At 46.2% G+C, this 14,369-nt stretch overlaps 1 pseudogene; it reads right to left on the bottom strand.

The window, feature by feature from the left end:
• Positions 1-1,150: 1,150 nt before the first annotated feature.
• LOC112885393 lies at positions 1,151-11,650 on the bottom strand (annotated as a pseudogene).
• Positions 11,651-14,369: the final 2,719 nt, after the last annotated feature.

The raw sequence follows: 14,369 nt of genomic DNA, 5'->3' as shown, positions 1-14,369 counted from the left end.
TGCGAACTCGGACAGAGCTTGGTGCCGGTCACGTCCACGATTGCGGAGGCGACCATAACTGAGTGGGTGAAGGAGGCCCGTCGCATGGAGATGGGGTGACTCTAGGAAGATACGGTGGCCAGTCAAGAGAAGCCGAGTCGAGTGCCACCCTGACCGTGGCGGCTCCCAATCAAGGAAATCCTCCGACCAAACCTGCAATGCAGCTCCTCCTGTCCACATCGTCGGCCAACGTGGATGAGGTGCCGTAGTAGAAGCATTTATAGTTATCACTTACTTTTGAAAGACTTACGTGGGGAACTTAATGGTCCCCCAAATGAATAGCTTTAAGGTTTGTAAGCGCTTTCATTTTAATGATGTTTGGAAAGCCTATCCCACCTGTATCCCTTTGTTCCCTGGAGTGACTCTTGCCTTCGCACTTTCCCTTTTGAACCAGCTCACTAACCATAGGCTATAGCGTCTAGCCTGGGGCTGGCCCGAGTGGTGTCAGCTGCTAGTTTGCAGTAGGTTGTGATGAGAGTTCAGTAGGTCTAGTGGCCCAACAAAAATCACTTAGGTTGCAATGGGAAAATGGGTCGCCCTTTCACTCGGGTGAATAAAAGTTGCCTTTTTGTACGTGATTGCAAAAGGAAAAAGGGGGTAGCAGTGCACGTGGCGGAGTACCCCGTGGGGCCCTCAAGCGACCTGGGCCGAGAGTGCTCAGGCCGAGGCGCTGCAGGAGTCAGCATTTGAATGAAAACATGTGAAGGGACTGAATTTAGGGGGAAAAACAACATAACTGCTCAATGTTCCAAGTGTTGGTGAGGATGTTGCCGTCGCTGTCCCTCAGTCGGTAGGTTCCTGGCCGGACCACCTCCGCAATCATGTATGGTCCTTCCCAGGGTGGAGTTAGCTTGTGCTCGTCCTTGGTTGACTACGCCCTCCGTAGCACCAAATCACCAACTTCGAGGGTTCTTCCCCGGATCTTCCTATCGTAGTACCTACGAAGGGTTTGCTGGTAGCGAGCAGAGCAGACCAAGTCCCTCTCCCACGCCTCTTCCAACAAGTCGACTGCGTCTTGCTGAGCCTCCGCCGGCTCAGTCGGGGCCAAAGGCTTTGACCCTTGGGGCGCCATAGTCTAGGTCGGAGGGTAGCACCGCTTCTTCCCCATATGTTAAGAAGAACAGGTGAATCCTGTGGATTGATTGGGAGTGGTCCTCAGGCTCCAAAGAATGGCTGGGAGTTCCTGGAATCAGCGTCTTGCAAACTTTTCGAGCTGGTCGAAGATGCGAAGCTTGAGTCCCTGAAGGACCATTATGTTCGCCCTTTCAACCTGCCCATTGGTGCGTGGGTGTCTGACCGACGCCCAGTCGATCCTGATCCCATATCCATCAGCGAACTCCAAGAACTCTTGCCTGTGAAGTTGGTCCTGTTGTCTGTGATGATGGTGTTGGGCACACCGAACCGGTAGATAATGTCAAGGAAGAACTTGATGACCTCCTGGGAGTTGGTTTTGGTGATGGGTTTTACCTCGATCCACTTGGTGAACTTGTCCACTGCGACAAGAAGGTGAGCGAAACCACAAGGGGCCTTCTTGAGAGGCTGACCATGTCGAGATCCCAGACCGCGAATGGCCAGGTGATGGGGATGGTTTGAAGCGCGTGCGCTGGCAAGTGGGTCTGCCGAGCATAGAACTGACACCCCTTGCATGTGCGGACAACTTCCTTAACATCACGCAGTGCCGTAGGCCAGTAGAAACCTTGGTAGAAAGCTTTGCCGACCAGCGACCACGGGACCATGTGGTGCCCACAGATCCCAGCATGGATCTCCATGAGGAGTTCCTAGCCTTGTTGGGTCGAGATACATTTTATGAGCATTCCTATCCCCGATGGGCTGCATTTGTAAAGTTCGCCATCGAAGGCAGCAAAAGTCTTGGCACATCGAGCAATCCTTCATGCCTCGGTTCTGTCAGCTGGGAGGACCTCATCGAGGAAGTAGGCCAAAAGAGGCGCCCTCTAGTCGGAGTCGATTACCGCTGCGTCGGCCGTGGGAGTCGTAACCTCCATCGTGAGGCAGTCGGTGTTGGTGGTCGTTAATTACAACATCGACCACCAACATCTCGGTGAATAAAATGGGTATAAATATATTTCTATACATTATTAGCCTTGAACTAACAAATTGCACAAGTTTTGGAGGTTTGAGATGTTTTCAGGATTATGCTTAGAATATGCAGGAAACAACACTAGATGGAGCATATGCAAGACTGGTGAAACTTGGACATAAGATGAAACCATTAGAAACATTGTCTAATTCCAAATTCGACATTACCATGTTGAAGAGCTCATCAAGTTGATCGAATTGGATATTTGGTTCACCCAATTCGGAGTCCGGATACAAAAGTTATGCAAATGGGAAGTTCCGGACTTGTGACGTGCAGAAGTAGCAAGCCAGCCGGCCCTACACCTTTTCCAAGCATATCATACCTTGCCACAAGACCAATAGGGACCCCCTAATGGACCCATATGAACTGGAGGAATAAGCAAATACAAAGGATACGACCAGAAGGCTTCCGCCAAGGATCGGATGGCCACAACTCGGAGCAAACTCAATCAAATTTAGTGAAATCAGGTGTGGGTGATCCATGATGACCATCCACCACACAACGGAAGTTGGATGGATGGATTTGGTGGAAATCCCAGGCCGGCCGGCATCACCTAGGCCGGCCGGCCTAGATCTTTCGCAAACTGATCGAATCCAGTTTGGGCAACAAGTTGAGGGCCTCCAGGAGCTAAATCAAGGTGCATCAACGCAAGATTGAAGAATCACAGGCCGGCTGGCCTAGGTTGGGCTGGCCAGCCCAGCTTTTCCACGGAACCACCTCATCTTGCTCTGGCGGCAAATAACCAACATGGGGAGTGTGGAGGCGTTTGTACTTCACGCTAGGTGGCAGCAAGAGAGTGCTTGGAGGGGGAGATTCCCTTTGGATTCCATCAGCATCTCCACTCTCCCAAGACACCTCCAAGCTATAAATAGAACCCCTCTCCCTCATTCTCATTTGTACCTTCCTTCACCACTTCTCTCCCACTTGGGGAGGCGCCCCTTTGGGTGGCGCTTCCCCGTGTAATTCAAAGGTTAGTTCGGGAGTTAGAGTTAGGAGCTATATTCGGTTCTGGAGTCATCTTCAGGAGTCTAGGTATGAGTTCCATTGTATCTTTTCTTTCTTGTAAGACTTTGCCTATTTAATATAGTGATATTGTCCATACCATGTTTACATTCCGCAGTACTTTCTAATATCTAGATTAGTACCGGAATAGTTGTAGAGCTAAGTAGCTGGGTTGTTCTCTAGCTTCCCTTCCTTTCACGGGATCCCTTGTCTGCGTGGGTAGCAAGTTCTATCCATTTGGGGTTTCTTCTAGCCATGGCGTGAGGCAGAATTTAGTGACTTGATAGTGTAGGCGCGGTGCCTAGGGTAGATAGTTACCTTGGGTTGTGTTCCACCCCACGGAACAGTGTAGTAGGTGGCCGGTGGTGACAGCCCTGTCAGTCCCTTGTAGTCCACCACGTTCGGGTGCTTTCATAGAAGTAGTAGCAGGTTGCCGTTGGACTCCCCTCTCACCCCTTTCTGAAATCCTTCCTCTTCCAGCCGCCGAAGTGAATGAAAGGTGATGCTAGTTTACATTCCCACTGCCTTCGAGTTCTATAGTAAGCCGTCTCCCTTGCTACTACTATACCTCTCGAGCAGTGCTACCTTGGCCTACATTTCCTGCATCTTGACATGAGAATGACCCATTATAGGAACCGTGCTCCTGTCTCGTTTATCTCTCAACTATTGTTACTCTTGTGGTGAGGATGTGTGCCATTATCTTTCCCTTCCTTCCATATCATTTATGTGGAAATAGTTGGTAACATTTAGATGAATGATGAACTAGTATCCATTGCTCAATTGCTTCCCATGGGAAATACGATACTCCGGAATACTCTTGGGTGAAATGCTACAATGGTGTTCCGTGCGCTTGCGGAATTATTCTAAAGGCTTAACAAACGCCAGTAGTCGAGGGACACATGGTTGGGTGGCACCAGACCGGGCCCCCCAAGAATCGGGTCGGACGGCCTCTGAGGCGGGTCCGGCTTGACGCAGATTGAGGGCGCATGGAGATCGTTGATGAAGACCCCACTGGGAACGGGATTCAGCTAGGCCGCCATCTTGGTGAGTGCATCAACGTTGTTGTTGTCTCTCTGCGAGATGTGATGCAGCTCGATTCCTCGGAACTTGTCCTCCAGTTTGCGGCCTCCTAGCAGTATACATTCATGAGGGAGCTTGCGCAGTTAGACTCCTTCATGACTTGGTCCACCACCAGTTTGGAGTCACCATAGGCGTAGAGCCGGGTTGCTTCGAGCTTAATGGCAATGTGGAGGCCATTGATAAGGCCCTCTTATTCAGTGATGTTATTCGAGGCTAGGAAGTGGAGGCGGATCGCATAGCAGAGCTTGTTCCCCTCGGGCAAGATCAGCACCACACCGGCCCCCACACCGGGTCCCATAACTGACCCGTCGAAGTACAGGGTCCAGTATTTGTGGGCAATGTTAGGAGTCAGGGTTTGGACCTCCATTCACTTGGCCATGAAGTCGGCCAAGGCCTGTGACTTGATGGTGGTGCGGGGGGCGTACCTGATGTCGTAGCCTATGAGGTCGAGTGCCCATTTGGAGATCCGTACCGTTGCGTCGCAGCTGTGGATGACCTCCCCGAGCGGGAATAAGGTGACAACGGTGACCTCATGGTCAGTGAAATAGTGCTGCATCTTCTTAGTCGCCATAAGCACGGTGTATAAGAGCTTCTGCACCTGTGTGTAGCGGGCTTTGGTCTCAGTGAGTACTTCGCTAACAAAGTACACCGGTCGTTGAACCTTCAGCGCACGGCCTGGTTCCTCCCTTTCGACTACAAGAGCGATGCTGAACACATGGGTAGTTGCTGCGAGATAGAGTAGGAGAGGTTCACGTCGCTCGGGAGCAACAAGGACTGGGCCTGAGGTTAGTGTCACACCCTAAAATATTCAATTTTAGGATGTGACTATCTTGTACAATATGTTCATCTATCAATAGAATTTTCTGAGAATTTTAAAGATTTTTCTGGCAATTATTCTATTTATCTGAGAGCTAGATCCATTTATTTTATTATTTGGAAAGCTCTAAAATTCTTTTTCATGAGTCCCAAATATTTTATTTGGAATCCTCGTGACCCAAATTACCTCCTGAGTTTTCTCAGAAATTTTTGGGATTCTTCCGGATATATTTTCTTGGTTTGAAATATTTATCTGGACTTTTCTAGATTTATTTTAAACTTGAAAATATGTTCTGGAAAATATTTCTATTTTGATTCTCATCGTAGTCGGACCGAGCTGTATCATGTTGTACATCCCTTTTAACCTTATCCTCTCCGAATCATTAAGAAGTTCCATCGAGCTCCCGATCCTCTAACAGTTCTCCCCGATCAGGTCATGCTCGAAAACGACGCCTTGTGGCTCGTCTTCGGTATTTTTCCGATGATGTTCGATCGCCGTCAGCCCCAACGACTCGGCCTGATCCCTTCCTTCTCTTTTCACGCTTCCGAATAAATGGTTCATGTTCAACCAGCTCTGTCAGCTCGTTTTCGTGTTCAGCCCTCACCCGAACCTGTTTCGGCACATAACCGAACTCGCTCGCCGTTCTCGTTTCGTCTTTCCGTTACCTCTTCTATCCTCTCTTTGCTCGTTAAATTGTGGGACCCGCTGGTCGGTCCAATCTCATCTCCCGTGGGCAATCCGGACTCAAGAAAGAGTCCTAGCCCGATGCGCCGCCGCGTCCTTATCCTCGTTCGAGTTGGAGCTCAGCACAATATCTGCAGGTCTATTTAAACGTGTCTTGCACCTCCTGTTCCCCGGTAGCCGGCCCTAATTTTCTCCCCTGCGTCGGCTCCTGCGTGCCCTATAAATTCTCGTGTAACCCTAATCCCGCAAACTCTTTGCTTGTTTCGGCTGCTGCTCAACCGCCGCCGCGCACCCTCCCTGCGAGCCCTCGCGCCCTCCTGGTTGCCAAATCTCAGGCCTCCACGTCCCTATAAATCCTGCTCGCGTAACCCTAACCTCGCATCTTTTTGCCTCCCGTTTTCCTGCTTGTGTTCCTGCACCACCACCGCCGTCACCCAGGGCGTCCCCCTGCTGCATCGCATCTCCCTGCTGAGCGCCGCCATTGCATCCTTCTACCCCGTGCGCCTCCTCCTCCACGCCCAGCCCAGGCCGCCCCTGCCCCTGGGCGCCGCCAGCAGCAGCTGCTGCACCAGCCGCGCCAGCCCTTCCCCTGGCCGTGCGCGCCCCCTGCAAGTCGCCCCTGCACAGCCACCGCCATGCATCCCCGGTGCGCCCAGCACTGCAGGAACAGAGCAGTCGCGTCGCCCCTGCCCCTATGCGCCGCCCCTGTCCTTGCGCCGCGCCCCCCCGCAGGCCGGCCCTGCCGCCCCCTGCCTGCCTCCCTCCTGCAGCCGCAACCCCCCTGCAAGTGCCCAGGTATGCAGCAGACAACCACCAGAACAAGAACCAGCGCAGAAACAGAAACAGACCCGACCTTGCTGTTTTCTCTCGCGAAATTCGATGGTCTCGGTGCATCTCCGCTGCGGGTAAGGCATGGAATCGAACCCCCTCCCTCTCCTCTTTCTTTTCCCCCACTTCCCGTGCTCTCCCATGGTCTAAATCGCTCCAATTTTGGCCGACAGGAAGCTTCCGTGCAGCAGCCATGGAGGAACTCGAGCTTTTGCAATCCAGTCCCCGGAGAAGGATGTAATTTTCCTGTTCTTTCATGTGTCTTGCAGATTTTGCAGAAAACCCTCTAGATCTTTTCCATCTTTTCAATCCAGCCCCACCATGGAATTTTTCAGGTCTAACCCTAATCTTTTCCTGTTTTGCAAGCACTATTTTCTGTGTCTTGTATTTCTTTTCTGCTAACCCCTAAAGTCTATAGTTAATTGCGTATAGGTCCCTGCAGCGCTGTTTAATGCGTAGATTCCGCGTTTTAGATCCGTTTCGATCCGTTCTTTTTGCGTTAGTCTTCTAAAACACTAAGCTATCGTTTAGTAGTGTTGTTGTGCCGTATTTCCTGTTTTTAAAATTAAATATCAATTTAATTTGAATAATATCCTCTCATCTAGTTTTCCGAAAGAAAATCCAATTAAGTCTTTCCTCCGGTTTTCATAATTAATGTTAATTTGATTAATATCAACTCAAATATGTTTGTAATTTAATTTGTTTAGTTCAACTCGAATCCTAAGTTATGCGTTTAGATGTTCTCACAAGTTTTCTTTTCTAATTAATTATGTAATTAGTGTAATTTATACATAGAGAATTGTATATAAAATTTGACTAAGTTCTACTTCGTCTTTATAAATGCAAATATAATATGAGTTAATTATAATTAGGGATATTATCTTTTTAATATCTTTTACATTGGTTTTCTAAATTAAAATAAATGAAAGCCTATCGTTCTTTTATTCTTTTATAACATAAATCTCCCGATAGTTGTATCTTTTCAATCCTAGTTCCGTTTTCCGTGTTTCTTTCTTTCTCGTGACCGTAGCATCGAGCCTTATCCTTTAGTTCGCTCTTGTAAAGCTTTTCTTTTGTTTGTTGTATCTGTTCTTAGTCGTTCTTATTTGTTTGCTTGCTTGTATGTTTTGGGCCCGTTGCTTGTGTGACGTTAGAAGGAGCGTGATTCAAGAGCTTTGAAGATTTAGAGTTTCAAGAACAAGAGTTGAAGACTCTGAGCAGCTATTCTCTAAAAGAAAGGCAAGTGTTTCCTTGATCATGCTTTTGTCCTAATAATCACAATAAATACAACATTTTTCTTTATATGCATGCATGTGTCCTAATATTGATGGATCCTAATTAAGGATATGCCTAGTCTTTATGATCATTCCTTGTCAACCTGGGTTTTATCTTTATTGTTGGGTAGCTATTGCTTAGTTGCTTCAACTGGTTATGGTTTGGGAATAATATATAACCATAATGTCAACAATGATGATGTTATACTTATTTTATCCATGTTCATGCTCTTGGTGATGTTAATCGCAAGATTATATATTTTAATTGGAACATGGAGAACCACCCAGGAAAACAGTGCAACCACAATACTATATGGCTCTGGTCTTGGCTGATTAATTAGAAACACTAGCTTATGACGATCTTACCGAAAGGGCAAGAGGGGTTGCATCGTCGGGGTATAGCTCGGTCCTCTTGAGGGTATGATATGGTCCTGGGTAAGGCGTCTGCCTCATTAGGGAGAGTTATGACCGCTTTGACTTGAAACCTCAGCAGATTATCATAAGTTAGGGAATCTTTGTAAAGGCCTCGTAGTGAATCCCTTGCCACTCACCTCGGAAGTGTTTAAGAGGCTAGCTACCTCGGGCAAATCGGGAGACACGAATTGTGGGTAAAGTGTACAACCTCTGCAGAGTGAAAACTGATATATCAGCCGTGCTCACGGTTAAGAGCGGCTTGGACCCTCACATGATTAATAAACTTGAAGATGAATTAAATCATGGACCATGGTTATGGTTATGGTTATTGTGGACCATGGCTATGGTTATGGTTATTGTGGACCATATTTATGGTTGTGGTTATGCTTATGCTGTATCTCTTCTCTCTCTTTTAATGTGGGTTTTTGGTATGAACTTATACCATAGTAATCAGGTGCTAATAAAATTTGACCAATTAAAATTGCTTATCGCAGTAAGCCAGTCAGCCTTTCCTTGATTTTAGCCTTCATGTCATATAATTCCCAACACTTGCTGAGTACCAACCATAAGTGTACTCACGCTTGTTATAATTGCTGCTCAGAGGAGAAAGTGATCTGAAGTCTTTTGAAGATGATGCTGAGTTCTAGGCCTGCGCAACCCCCCGGTCGATTGCCTGTGAAGTTTGGAGTCTACGTTTCCAGGATAAGCTGTATAACTCTGATAATCTTTATAGTCTTTTAATTCTCTTTTCATGATACTGTTGCTGATTATTCACTGATGAAGTCACTATATGTATGGAACTTGATCCTGGCATACATATAGTTATGCATTCGGTTTGTCTTTAAAAACCGGGTGTGACAGAAGTGGTATCAGAGCTGTGTCGACCATAGGACGCCAGCCTAGATAGCAATGGTCGTTTTCTAAGATCTATTTTGACATAAAAGTCATATTTTACCATATCCTTGACACTCTTGTTGTTTATTCCTCATCCTTCTTCATTTATCTCATCCTTGATGCTGCTTTTATCTAACTCTGTATCCTTTTCTTTTATCCCCTCCTTTCCATTGCGGTTACATTTCATAATTTTTCCTTGTCCGTGTGTACCCTCAATGGCATTGGTTACCTTGTATCCATTTGTTCCAATTTACCTCCTCCTTGATTTCAAGTTTGGCCACTTTGGAAATCCCCTTATATTCTATTCCAAGTGGATTTATTTTTTTCTCCTCTTCTCTTGTTACAAACGCTAGATTGTCCGACCTGGTACACGAAGAATGGAAGTAGCAGTCTATTACAAGAAGTCAAGCTAGAGCAACTGAAGACTACACTGGACTCATAAGCTTTACACTCAAGAAGTCAATGTCTGCCAGACAAGCTGAGAGAGATGCCTACATCAAAAATGCTGAAGCTTTAGGATATGACCCATACTTAAGAGGTTTTCCCCTTTTCAGTTGAAAAACGCTAGTTTCGGTTGTTTGATGGTTTGTTTTGGTGTGCTTGTAATGCTTGTTGTTTGCTCTTGACTGCTTAGACTCCTTGTTTTTCTCGTTGATGTGTTGTGGGACTTGTGCCTACAATGACATCATTTCTCCCTTAGTTTTCTCAACCACGATATCCTCACGTTCCAAAGCATAAGCCAGCAGAGAAGACCCAAACTCAAATTCCATCTTTTTGTCTTGATACCCATCTTATCATATCATTTTTCTCCTTGTCAGAAGCTCTTTGCCTTATCTCTCCTTTCTATCTCTAGACTTTACGAATCTCTCGTGTACGCTGTCTTCTTGCTCCTTAGCAAAAATTAGCACAGAAGATCCAAATCTATTTTCTCTATTTTTCTTGATACCCATCTTGTTACCTTTTCGCCTCCTTTCAACCGCAAGATTTTGTAAATCGTCAACCCCATCTGCTTCCAAGCACGTGAAGAAGATCCAATCATCATCCCTCTTTTTCTTGATACCCATCTTGCCATCTTGTCTTACCCCTTAAAAAAAAAACTCTATGTTCTATCTCCCCTTCCAATCACCAGCCCTTGTGAATCTCTCGCAACGCCTTATGCTCAATCCAACTGAAAGCAAGTGAAGATCCAAATCCAAATTCTCTCCTTTCTCGATACCCGCCTTGAAATCTTGTTGTCTTCTTGATGAAATCTTTTTGCCCTAACTCTCGTCTTTGTCACCAACCCTTGAGAATCTCGGGACGAGATTCTGTTTAAGGGGGGTAGTTCTGTCACACCCTAAAATATTCAATTTTAGGATGTGACTATCTTTTACAATATGTTCATCTATCAATAGAATTTTCTGAGAATTTTAAAGATTTTTCTGGCAATTATTCTATTTATCTGAGAGCTAGATCCATTTATTTTATTATTTGGAAAGCTCTAAAATTCTTTTTCATGAGTCCCAAATATTTTATTTGGAATCCTCGTGACCCAAATTACCTCCTGAGTTTTCTCGGAAATTTTTGGGATTCTTCCGGATATATTTTCTTGGTTTGAAATATTTATCTGGACTTTTCTAGATTTATTTTAAACTTGAAAATATGTTCTGGAAAATATTTCTATTTTGATTCTCATTGTAGTCGGACCGAGCTGTATCATGTTGTACATCCCTTTTAACCTTATCCTCTCCGAATCATTAAGAAGTTCCATCGAGCTCCCGATCCTCTAACAGTTCTCCCCGATCAGGTCATGCTCGAAAACGACGCCTTGTGGCTCGTCTTTGGTATTTTTCCGATGATGTTCGATCGCCGTCAGCCCCAACGACTCGGCCTGATCCCTTCCTTCTCTTTTCGCGCTTCCGAATAAATGGTTCATGTTCAACCAGCTCTGTCAGCTCGTTTTCGTGTTCAGCCCTCACCCGAACCTGTTTCGGCACATAACCGAACTCGCTCGCCGTTCTCGTTTCGTCTTTCCGTTACCTCTTCTATCCTCTCTTTGCTCGTTAAATTGTGGGACCCGCTGGTCGGTCCAATCTCGTCTCCCGTGGGCAATCCGGACTCAAGAAAGAGTCCCAGCCCGATGCGCCGCCGCGTCCTTATCCTCGTTCGAGTTGGAGCTCAGCACAATATCTGCAGGTCTATTTAAACGTGTCTTGCACCTCCTGTTCCCCGGTAGCCGGCCCTAATTTTCTCCCCTGCGTCGGCTCCTGCGTGCCCTATAAATTCTCGTGTAACCCTAATCCCGCAAACTCTTTGCTTGTTTCGGCTGCTGCTCAACCGCCGCCGCGCACCCTCCCTGCGAGCCCTCGCGCCCTCCTGGTTGCCAAATCTCAGGCCTCCACGTCCCTATAAATCCTGCTCGCGTAACCCTAACCTCGCATCTTTTTGCCTCCTGTTTTCCTGCTTGTGTTCCTGCACCACCACCGCCGTCACCCAGGGCGTCCCCCTGCTGCATCGCATCTCCCTGCTGAGCGCCGCCATTGCATCCTTCTACCCCGTGCGCCTCCTCCTCCACGCCCAGCCCAGGCCGCCCCTGCCCCTGGGCGCCGCCAGCAGCAGCTGCTGCACCAGCCGCGCCAGCCCTTCCCCCTGGCCGTGCGCGCCCCCTGCAAGTCGCCCCTGCACAGCCACCGCCATGCATCCCCGGTGCGCCCAGCACTGCAGGAACAGAGCAGTCGCGTCGCCCCTGCCCCTGTGCGCCGCCCCTGTCCTTGCGCCGCGCCCCCCGCAGGCCGGCCCTGCCGCCCCCTGCCTGCCTCCCTCCTGCAGCCGCAACCCCCCTGCAAGTGCCCAGGTATGCAGCAGACAACCACCAGAACAAGAACCAGCGCAGAAACAGAAACAGACCCGACCTTGCTGTTTTCTCTCGCGAAATTCGATGGTCTCGGTGCATCTCCGCTGCGGGTAAGGCATGGAATCGAACCCCCTCCCTCTCCTCTTTCTTTTCCCCCACTTCCCGTGCTCTCCCATGGTCTAAATCGCTCCAATTTTGGCCGACAGGAAGCTTCCGTGCAGCAGCCATGGAGGAACTCGAGCTTTTGCAATCCAGTCCCCGGAGAAGGATGTAATTTTCCTGTTCTTTCCTGTGTCTTGCAGATTTTGCAGAAAACCCTCTAGATCTTTTCCATCTTTTCAATCCAGCCCCACCATGGAATTTTTCAGGTCTAACCCTAATCTTTTCCTGTTTTGCAAGCACTATTTTCTGTGTCTTGTATTTCTTTTCTGCTAACCCCTAAAGTCTATAGTTAATTGCGTATAGGTCCCTGCAGCGCTGTTTTATGCGTAGATTCCGCGTTTTAGATCCGTTTCGATCCGTTCTTTTTGCGTTAGTCTTCTAAAACACTAAGCTATCGTTTAGTAGTGTTGTTGTGCCGTATTTCCTGTTTTTAAAATTAAATATCAATTTAATTTGAATAATATCCTCTCATCTAGTTTTCCGAAAGAAAATCCAATTAAGTCTTTCCTCCGGTTTTCATAATTAATGTTAATTTGATTAATATCAACTCAAATATGTTTGTAATTTAATTTGTTTAGTTCAACTCGAATCCTAAGTTATGCGTTTAGATGTTCTCACAAGTTTTCTTTTCTAATTAATTATGTAATTAGTGTAATTTATACATAGAGAATTGTATATAAAATTTGACTAAGTTCTACTTCGTCTTTATAAATGCAAATATAATATGAGTTAATTATAATTAGGGATATTCTCTTTTGAATATCTTTTACATTGGTTTTCTAAATTAAAATAAATGAAAGCCTATCGTTCTTTTATTCTTTTATAACATAAATCTCCCGATAGCTGTATCTTTTCAATCCTAGTTCCGTTTTCCGTGTTTCTTTCTTTCTCGTGACCGTAGCATCGAGCCTTATCCTTTAGTTCGCTCTTGTAAAGCTTTTCTTTTGTTTGTTGTATCTGTTCTTAGTCGTTCTTATTTGTTTGCTTGCTTGTATGTTTTGGGCCCGTTGCTTGTGTGACGTTAGAAGGAGCGTGATTCAAGAGCTTTGAAGATTTAGAGTTTCAAGAACAAGAGTTGAAGACTCTGAGCAGCTATTCTCTAAAAGAAAGGCAAGTATTTCCTTGATCATGCTTTTGTCCTAATAATCACAATAAATACAACATTTTTCTTTATATGCATGCATGTGTCCTAATATTGATGGATCCTAATTAAGGATATGCCTAGTCTTTATGATCATTCCTTGTCAACCTGGGTTTTATCTTTATTGTTGGGTAGCTATTGCTTAGTTGCTTCAACTGGTTATGGTTTGGGAATAATATATAACCATAATGTCAACAATGATGATGTTATACTTATTTTATCCATGTTCATGCTCTTGGTGATGTTAATCGCAAGATTATATATTTTAATTGGAACATGGAGAACCACCCAGGAAAACAGTGCAACCACAATACTATATAGCTCTGGTCTTGGCTGATTAATTAGAAACACTAGCTTATGACGATCTTACCGAAAGGGCAAGAGGGGTTGCATCGTCGGGGTATAGCTCGGTCCTCTTGAGGGTATGATATGGTCCTGGGTAAGGCGTCTGCCTCATTAGGGAGAGTTATGACCGCTTTGACTTGAAACCTCAGCAGATTATCATAAGTTAGGGAATCTTTGTAAAGGCCTCGTAGTGAATCCCTTGCCACTCACCTCGGAAGTGTTTAAGAGGCTAGCTACCTCGGGCAAATCGGGAGACACGAATTGTGGGTAAAGTGTACAACCTCTGCAGAGTGAAAACTGATATATCAGCCGTGCTCACGGTTAAGAGCGGCTTGGACCCTCACATGATTAATAAACTTGAAGATGAATTAAATCATGGACCATGGTTATGGTTATGGTTATTGTGGACCATGGCTATGGTTATGGTTATTGTGGACCATATTTATGGTTGTGGTTATGCTTATGCTGTATCTCTTCTCTCTCTTTTAATGTGGGTTTTTGGTATGAACTTATACCATAGTAATCAGGTGCTAATAAAATTTGACCAATTAAAATTGCTTATCGCAGTAAGCCAGTCAGCCTTTCCTTGATTTTAGCCTTCATGTCATATAATTCCCAACACTTGCTGAGTACCAACCATAAGTGTACTCACGCTTGTTATAATTGCTGCTCAGAGGAGAAAGTGATCTGAAGTCTTTTGAAGATGATGCTGAGTTCTAGGCCTGCGCAACCCCCCGGTCGATTGCCTGTGAAGTTTG

This window comes from Panicum hallii, chromosome 3, assembly GCF_002211085.1.
Source record: "Panicum hallii strain FIL2 chromosome 3, PHallii_v3.1, whole genome shotgun sequence".
Lineage (NCBI taxonomy): Eukaryota > Viridiplantae > Streptophyta > Magnoliopsida > Poales > Poaceae > Panicum > Panicum hallii.
Note: the sequence above shows the minus strand (reverse complement) of the source record. Positions and strands in the feature narration are given on the sequence as shown.